The sequence below is a fragment of the Eriocheir sinensis genome, chromosome 11 (genome assembly GCF_024679095.1).
Source record: "Eriocheir sinensis breed Jianghai 21 chromosome 11, ASM2467909v1, whole genome shotgun sequence".
Classification (NCBI taxonomy): Eukaryota; Metazoa; Arthropoda; class Malacostraca; order Decapoda; family Varunidae; genus Eriocheir; species Eriocheir sinensis.
In genome coordinates this window covers 13787910-13797961 of record NC_066519.1, presented here as the reverse complement: position 1 = coordinate 13797961, position 10052 = coordinate 13787910, and positions in this window count along the sequence as shown.

Below are 10052 nucleotides of genomic sequence, written 5' to 3'. Positions count from 1 at the left end.
AAGCCCAACATTCTGTTCGCTTTATTTGCTGCATCGATGCAGTGCTGTGAGAATTTGAGGTTTGACGCTATTTTGACCCCCAAGTCCTTGACGCATTGAACGCTTTTGAGTTTAACGCCGCGCATTTCGTAATCAAACTTCTTATTCCTCGTTCCAACTTGAAGGACCTGGCACTTGTTTACGTTAAAGGGCATCTCCCATCTATCCGACCAAGCTGAAATTTTGTGCAAATCCTCTTGGAGGCTTTGCCTGTCTTCGTCAGTGAGAACCGAGTTACCAATCTTTGTGTCGTCTGCAAATTTACTATAGAGAAGAACGGGGAAGCAGAGGAGGAGGAGGAGAAGGAAAAAGAAAAGAACGGGGAAGCAGAGTAGGAGGAGGAGAAGGAAAAAGAGAAGAACGGGGAAGCAGAGGAGGAGGAGGAGAAGGAAAAAGAAAAGAACGGGGAAGCAGAGGAGGAGGAGGAGAAGTAAAAGAAAGAACAGGGGAAGCAGAGGAGGAGGAGGAGAAGGACAAAGACAAGAACGGGGAAGCAGAGGAGGAGGAGGAGAAGGAAAAAGAAAAGAACGGGGAAGCAGAGGAGGAGGAGGAAAAGGAAAAAGAGAAGAACGGAAGCAGGAGGAGGAGGAGAAGGAAAAGAAAAGAACGTGCAAGCAGAGGAGGAGGAGGAAAAGGAAAAAGAGAAGAACGGGGAAGCAGAGGAGGAGGAGGAGAAGGAAAAAGAAAAGAACGGGGAAGCAGAGTAGGAGGAGGAGAAGGAAAAAGAGAAGAACGGGGAAGCAGAGGAGGAGGAGGAGAAGGAAAAAGAAAAGAACGGGGAAGCAGAGGAGGAGGAGGAAAAGGAAAAAGAGAAGAACGGGGAAGCAGAGGAGGAGGAGGAGAAGGAAAAAGAGAAGAACGGGGAAGCAGAGGAGGAGGAGGAGAAGGAAAAAGAGAAGAACGGGGAAGCAGAGGAGGAGGAGGAGAAGGAAAAAGAGAAGAACGGGGAAGCAGAGGAGGAGGAGGAGAAGGAAAAAGAGAAGAACGGGGAAGCAGAGGAGGAGGAGGAGGAGGAGGAGGAGGAAGAGGAAGCTGAGAAAGGCAAGACAGGAGTGAGGGAGGGAAGAAAAACCTTAATCTATTCTGCGTCGTGTAACTCAGAGCAACAAAACTTGGCGCAGTGACCAAAAATACTAACCAACGGACGCTGCAATTTCTCTAAAGTGTCCTTGCTCAGCCTAGTCGAAGAAACAAAAGACGACCCATGTAGATACTTCAAAGAGAGAGAGAGAAAGGAATGTAACCCGTCGTCAACCCCGGGTACAGTGGCTTTGTAGGAGAGAGGAGGCGGTGAGGAGCTCGCGGCGGACAAGGCATTATTTGGAGCCGAGTTTATCGCTTGGTTTATCCCGGAGCAGACAGGCTTTGTTTCCCCCGGACAAAGACGCGGCGAGGCGGACGTCAGAAAGCACTGAGCGAGCCATGAGTGCGCCTTTCATATCCCAAAGTCTCTTGAAGCCCAGTTTCTTGCCCCACAGTTTGCTGAGGACAGAGACAAGTGCTGCGTTCTTGCTACATCATTTTTCAACGCTTGTGTGGACTGGGTATTAGGAAAAGTTGTGAGTCAGAGTCATCGTGAATCGTCTATTGGCAATGCTACAATCACCCATTTCGTTTTCGCCGAAGATGCAGTAATCCTTGCAGACTCTATGGGTGATAGGTCTCAAGGCGCTGCACATTATATATAGATCTCCTGAGCCAAGACCAGGTATACAGGTGCTTCGATAAAAACCGTACAGTCTGTTCCTGCGTGTGCCGAGAACGTTGATAGCCTGGAAAATTTCACATACCTTGGTAGCGCAACTTCGGGTCTCGTTAAAAAGTCTTACGGGAAACTGATTAGAACTACGGTGTTATGGACTTGCTCAGCACGAATACATGGCGTTGTCGATACCTCTGCAAGACAAATATCAGGACCTTCAAGTCGCATCTGTTCCCTGCCTTACTCTATTGGTGAGACATGGACACTGAAGGGCCTTGAAGAGACGGATTGATGCCTTTGGTAATGCCAACGCAGAATATACTTATGGGATATCGATGGAATGATTTTGTGTCAAACCGGCAATTACTCCGCGAGATAGAAAAGAGGACACACACGCGCGCACACACATACACACGCCCACGCACGCACAAACAGAGACCAGGGAGGAGAGGAGAGCCTGGTGGGATAAGGGAAGACTGGACGGGGCTTGAAAGGAGCAGGGTAAGAAGGGCGGAACAGGACAAGGGAGAACGAAGCGGGCCGGGGCAAGGTGTGGGGTTGAGCAGTCGACTCACGCGAGGGAGGAGAGGGGTAGAGCCTGGTGGGGTAGGGGAAGACTGGACGGGGCTTGAAAGGGGCAGGGTGAGAAGGGCGTAACAGGACAAGGGAGAACGAAGCGGGCCGAGGCAAGGTGTGGGCTTGGGCAGTCGACTCACGCGAGGGAGGAGAGGGGTAGAGCCTGGAGGGGTAGGGGAAGACTGGACGGGGCTTGAAAGGGGCAGGGTGAGAAGGGCGTAACAGGACAAGGGAGAACGAAGCGGGCCAGGGCAAGGTTTGGGGTTTGGGGGCAGTCGACTCACGCGCGCTGCTGGTGTAACTCCGTCGACTTGGCAGTTTCTAAATAATCATGTGTGTTTTCGAGAGATTCTGTGTGTGTAAAATATGAGTGTTTGTTTTTAGCGGAGAATATAAATGGTTTTGGGTGTCTTGTTTAGTGTTTTCTTTGGGAGCGTCTTCTTTTGTTTTCTTTTTGAGAGAGAGAGAGAGAGAGAGAGAGAGAGAGAGAGAGAGAGAGAGAACAGAAGAAGAAAATGAAGAAAACAAGAAGAAAAAGGAAAAGAAATTGAAGAAAATGAAGAAAACGCAGAAAATAAAAGAAGAAAAACAGAAATGAGAGAGAGAGAGAGAGAGAGAGGGAGAGAGAGAGAGAGAATCATGAATACATAATAACGTTTAGTCTTTGCTGAATTAAATGTCGTGTGCCTCTCTCTCTCTCAAAAGGAAGACATAGGAAGACGCACCCAAAGAAAATATAACCAGACATCAAAACCTTTTATATTCTCCGCCAAGGAACAAACACTCATATTATACACACTCACAGAATCTCTCCAGCCAACAATAATCTCCTTTTGGTCTCTAGCGGTGCGCGAAGACTGACGAAGGTAAGAGGAGAGGAGAGCAAGGATTTTAGGCCATTAATTAACCTGAGCTTTTGTTAATTACCTGACGAGAGAAAAGATTTGTCCTTAATGCTTTTGAGTTTTGTTGTTTTGACCTTATATTTCGTTGTTGTTGGTAAAGGGCTGATTCTCTCTCTCTCTCTCTCTCTCTCTCTCTCTCTCTCTCTCTCTCTCTCTCTCTCTCTCTCTGCTTTTCTTGTTTTTCTTTTATTTTCTAAGTTTTCTTAATTTTCTATTCCTTTTCTTCTTTCTTTCTTTATTTTTCTTCATTTTCTTCATTCTTTTTCTTTTCTTCTCTTCTCTTCTCTCTCTCTCTCTCTCTCTCTCTCTCTCTCTCTCTCTCTGAAGAACAAGAACAAGAAGAACAAGAAGAAAAGAACCAAGAATAAGAACAAGAATAATAAGAAGGAAAGAGGAAGAAGAAAAAAAGGATAAAAAGAATACAAATAGAAAAACAAAAAACAACAAATAACAAAAAAAGAAGAAAAGGAAAGAACGAAAACGAGAACAGGAAGAAAAGAGGAAGAAAAAAAAAGAATTAAAAACATCAACAACAAATACAACAACAAAATATAATAAAAACAACAAAATCAATAACATGAACAACAAGAAGAGAAATTAAAGAAGAAAAGTACCGATACGAAAAAACACATGATACAAAAAGTGAAAACCAAAAAATAAAACAGAAAAAAGCAGAAATGAAAAACTAACTATACATGCAATACTATAAAAAAAAGGCCAATCTACATCCCCACGCAAGGGCAGGCAGCAATCACCAGCACATTCAGGTCCACCGCAGCGTTCATGATGCCTCGTCCGCCCCACCGACAATCTGCCAACAACCCTCTGCCAGCCTTTAATCGTTGCCTTATCCCTGTAACACCCTCTCGTCCCTTTCCACAGCCTCTATCACCCTGCACTCCCTTCCAGAGTCTCTTTATCACCCTGCACTCCCTTCCAGTCTCTTTATCACCCTGCACTCCCTTCCATAGTCTCTTTATCACCCTGCACTCCCTTCCAGAGTCTCTTTATCACCCTGCACTCCCTTCCAGAGTCTCTTTATCACCCTGCACTCCCTTCCATAGTCTCTTTATCGCCCTGCACTCCCTTCCACAGTCTCTTTATCACCCTGCACTCCCTTCCATAGTGTCTTTATCACCCTGCACTCCCTTCCACAGCCTCTATCACCCTGCACTCCCTTCCATAGTCTCTTTATCACCCTGCACTCCCTTCCAGTCTCTTTATCACCCTGCACTCCCTTCCATAGTCTCTTTATCACCCTGCACTCCCTTCCAGTCTCTTTATCACCCTGCACTCCCTTCCACAGTCTCTTTATCACCCTGCACTCCCTTCCATAGTCTCTTTATCACCCTGCACTCCCTTCCATAGTCTCTTTATCACCCTGCACTCCCTTCCATAGTCTCTTTATCACCCTGCACTCCCTTCCATAGTCTCTTTATCACCCTGCACTCCCTTCTAGTCTCTTTATCACCCTGCACTCCCTTCCACAGTTTCTTTATCACCCTGCACTCCCTTCCAGAGTCTCTTTATCACCCTGCACTCCCTTCCATAGTTTCTTTATCACCCTGCACTCCCTTCCATAGTCTCTTTATCACCCTGCACTCCCTTCCACAGTCTCTTTATCACCCTGCACTCCCTTCCACAGCCTCTATCACCCTGCACTCCCTTCCAGAGTCTCTTTATCACCCTGCACTCCCTTCCATAGTCTCTTTATCACCCTGCACTCCCTTCCATAGTCTCTTTATCACCCTGCACTCCCTTCTATAGTTTCTTTATCACCCTGCACTCCCTTCCATAGTCTCTTTATCACCCTGCACTCCCTTCCACAGTCTCTTTATCACCCTGCACTCCCTTCCACAGCCTCTATCACCCTGCACTCCCTTCCATAGTCTCTTTATCACCCTGCACTCCCTTCCAGTCTCTTTATCACCCTGCACTCCCTTCCATAGTCTCTTTATCACCCTGCACTCCCTTCCAGTCTCTTTATCACCCTGCACTCCCTTCCACAGTCTCTTTATCACCCTGCACTCCCTTCCATAGTCTCTTTATCACCCTGCACTCCCTTCCAGTCTCTTTATCACCCTGCACTCCCTTCCATAGTGTCTTTATCACCCTGCACTCCCTTCCACAGTCTCTTTATCACCCTGCACTCCCTTCCATAGTGTCTTTATCACCCTGCACTCCCTTCCACAGCCTCTATCACCCTGCACTCCCTTCCAGTCTCTTTATCACCCTGCACTCCCTTCCAGTCTCTTTATCACCCTGCACTCCCTTCCACAGTCTCTTTATCACCCTGCACTCCCTCCCAGAGTGTCTTTTTCACCCTGCACTCCCTTCCACAGTCTCTTTATCACCCTGCACTCCCTTCCATAGTGTCTTTATCACCCTGCACTCCTTCCACAGCCTCTATCACCCTGCACTCCTTCCATAGTCTCTTTATCACCCTGCACTCCCTTCCATAGTCTCTTTATCACCCTGCACTCCCTTCCATAGTCTCTTTATCACCCTGCACTCCCTTCCATAGTCTCTTTATCACCCTGCACTCCCTTCCATAGTCTCTTTATCACCCTGCACTCCCTTCCAGAGTCTCTTTATCACCCTGCACTCCCTTCCAGAGTGTCTTTATCACCCTGCACTCCCTTCCACAGTCTCTTTATCACCCTGCACTCCCTTCCATAGTGTCTTTATCACCCTGCACTCCCTTCCACAGCCTCTATCACCCTGCACTCCCTTCCATAGTCTCTTTATCACCCTGCACTCCCTTCCATAGTCTCTTTATCACCCTGCACTCCCTTCCATAGTCTCTTTATCACCCTGCACTCCCTTCCATAGTCTCTTTATCACCCTGCACTCCCTTCCATAGTCTCTTTATCACCCTGCACTCCCTTCCAGAGTCTCTTTATCACCCTGCACTCCCTTCCACAGCCTCTTTATCACCCTGCACTCCCTTCCATAGTCTCTTTATCACCCTGCACTCCCTTCCATAGTCTCTTTATCACCCTGCACTCCCTTCCATAGTCTCTTTATCACCCTGCACTCCCTTCCACAGCCTCTTTATCACCCTGCACTCCCTTCCATAGTCTCTTTATCACCCTGCACTCCCTTCCATAGTCTCTTTATCACCCTGCACTCCCTTCCACAGCCTCTTTATCACCCTGCACTCCCTTCCATAGTCTCTTTATCACCCTGCACTCCCTTCCACAGCCTCTTTATCACCCTGCACTCCCTTCCATAGTCTCTTTATCACCCTGCACTCCCTTCCATAGTCTCTTTATCACCCTGCACTCCCTTCCACAGCCTCTTTATCACCCTGCACTCCTTCCATAGTCTCTTTATCACCCTGAACTCTCTTCCATAGTCTCTTTATCACCCTGCACTCCCTTCCATAGTCTCTTTATCACCCTGCACTCCCTTCCATAGTCTCTTTATCACCCTGCACTCCCTTCCAGAGTCTCTTTATCACCCTGCACTCCCTTCCATAGTCTCTTTATCACCCTGCACTCCCTTCCACAGTCTCTTTATCACCCTGCACTCCCTTCCATAGTCTCTTTATCACCCTGCACTCCCTTCCAGAGTCTCTTTATCACCCTGCACTCCCTTCCATAGTCTCTTTATCACCCTGCACTCACTTCCACAGTCTCTTTATCACCCTGCACTCCCTTCCACAGCCTCTTTATCACCCCGCACTCCCTTCCTTAGTCTCTTTATCACCCTGCACTCCCTTCCATAGTCTCTTTATCACCCTGCACTCCCTTCCATAGTCTCTTTATCACCCTGCACTCCCTTCCACAGCCTCTATCACCCTGCGCTCCCTTCCACAGCCTCTTTATCACCCTGCACTCCCTTCCACAGCCTCTATCACCCTGCACTCCCTTCCACAGCCTCTATCACCCTGCACTCCCTTCCACAGTCTCTTTATCACCCTGCACTCCCTTCCACAGCCTCTTTATCACCCTGCACTCCCTTCCACAGCCTCTTTATCACCCTGCACTCCCTTCCACAGCCTCTTTATCACCCTGCACTCCCTTCCATAGTCTCTTTATCACCCTGCACTCCCTTCCACAGCCTCTTTATCACCCTGCACTCCCTTTTACAGCCAAACATGGAACTCCTAAGCCCCAATCAGTCTCTCCCGCAGCCGTTGATCCCTCGTCCCTGCACACAAGCCCTCAACAGATCCCCGGAATGTTCACACACCACATTCATGAAAATTCCGTACTGTAGAAACACATGAGGGAATCACTTAATTTCGTCAGTTATAAAGATACAACGATACGCATTGAAACCTTGACTAAAGAAATACTACAGTTCAATATACAGTTCTGCTGACTATAGTTCACCTCCATATTCGTTTCTGTGGGCCCAAATTGTCGAGTCCGTTTTGGCGTTGGCTTCCGTGGGTCCATTCCTCCCCCTCTGCTCTGCCACACAGTCCCAACACTTGTTTTTTCCTCTCATATGTTACCTATAGCTTACATATGAGAGGAAGAGATAGGTGTTGGGACTGTGTGGCAGAGCAGAGGGGAGGAAAGGACCCGCGGGAGCCTACGCCAGACTGGCCTCGACATATTTGGAGGACAGGTTCGAATCTCGGCGCGGGTAGTCGGCGCAAATCCCACCTCCAGCTCTTCATCCTCCCTTTTCGGGCGGGTAAATAAATGGGTACCAGGGCCGGAACTTATAAAAAGTCATAGATTTCAGTCCTAAATCTAGTAATAGCTATGAAAGATTCTTAAATATTTTTCATTAGCACTATGAACCATTCATACCCCTTTTATCGTTATGACGGGCACTTGTGATTGGCTACAAGTGTCGGAACCCTGCATGCAGTTTTTTCTATTAAATGATAAAGAAACGTCTGAAAATATGAAAATACACATTAAAAACACAGTTTCATAATTGTTAAGTAATAATTTTACTATATCTTCAAAGTGAATGGAGGTTATTGTCCAAAACAAAGTAGTTAACCTTAACAACGGCGCCCTAAACGCATCGAAGGTAAACAATAGAACACCGCCCGCAACAATAGACCGCCTTGTTTGTCACCATGGATGAAGCTCCAGCTGCAACCTCAACGCCACAGAAGACGAGGACAAGGAAGCCTAACTGGACAATGGACGAGTCCTTGTATTTGCTGCAGCTATACAAGAAGCACGCACATGTGCTGAGAAACCACCTGCACATTTATACTGTGGTATCTCTTGCGGTTGACATGTTCAGCCTCAAACTGTCTTGGTCTCATAATTATAATGTGCGTTCCATCAATAACACCAATGACTTCAGGAAACCCAGCAACTTCTCTGAATTCTGTCTTTTTTTTGCTGGAGATCTTGATTGGCAGGAAATTTTATTAATCTTTTCAGTAGGTGATGGGCACACAGGGCATCCAGTGTATCCGTGATGACCCTGCTCACCGTCTGTTGAGACACCCCCGAGTCATCACCATTGCAGAGTTGCATTTTACCCGTTGCTAGGTACCTTAAGGTTATTACAATTTTCTGCTCGGAAGCGAGTGCCTTGTTTGTCACCGTTGGTCTCAATAACATGGGCCGCACTAAGTCTGTCACAAAAACAATGCCAGCACGATCGAGTCGGTACCTTCTGATGAGTTCCGTATCACTAAGTTCATCCAGGACATCTCTCCCTTCAAGAAATTCCCTTGGCTGACGTAAATGAACTTGTTGTTGTTGTTCGGCCATGATGCCTCTGAATTATTCATAAGCCCGTATAATACCTCTCGACCAGTCTCAGCGTGACACCTTCTTCTGAATTATTCTTAGCGCTGTATGTATCCCTTATGAATTACTTATAGTAAACATCCGCCATTTTAAAGGGTTATGAAAAATTCATAGCGGTATGACTCAATATAAGTACCGGCCCTGGGGAAACCTGGGGAAAGTAAACTGGGGTCTTATTAATCATAGACTCAAGGACCACTGATACAGATATGAGCACCGAGGCCACGCGTAGCTATACCGTATACCCCCAACATTACCTGTGGCCATAAAAACACCACACTCGTCAGAACACATCAGAGATTAAAATTTTCATCTCGTGAGTCAGTCATGATCATAACAATTTAATATTACTGTCATCCACTCGCAACTGTTCCCAGCGGAGACAGAACGGACACAGAGAGCAGGTGGGTCAGCGTTGCCACATTATCGTACGCATCACACTGCCTTTTCGTTGTTTCTGACGTATAACTATTGCGAAAGTGAAAGAAAACCATCACTACCCAACATTTTCAGCGATAACTTTCATTTTCGATCGTTATTTGTAAAGAAAGGGAAGAATGTAAAGGAAGGAAAAGAAGGTAACAGGGAAGGAAGGGAAGTAACAGGGAAGGAAGGGAAGTAACAGGGAAGGAAGGGAAGTAACAGGGAAGGAAGGGAAGTAACAGGGAAGGAAGGGAAGTAACAGGGAAGGAAGGGAAGTAACAGGGAAGGAAGGGAAGTAACAGGGAAGGAAGGGAAGTAACAGGGAAGGAAGGGAAGTAACAGGGAAGGAAGGGAAGTAACAGGGAGGGAAAGGAAGTAACAGGGAAGGAAGGGAAGTAACAGGGAAGGAAGGGAAGTAACAGGGAAGGAAGGGAAGTAACAGGGAAGGAAGGGAAGTAACAGGGTAGGAAGGGAAGTAACAGGGAAGGAAGGGAAGTAACAGGGAAGGAAGGGAAGTAACAGGGAAGGAAGGGAAGTAACAGGGAAGGAACGGAAGTAACAGGGAAGGAAGGGAAGTAACAGGGAAGGAAGGGAAGTAACAGGGAAGGAAGGGAAGTAACAGGGAAGGAAGGGAAGTAACAGGGAAGGAAGGGAAGTAACAGGGAAGGA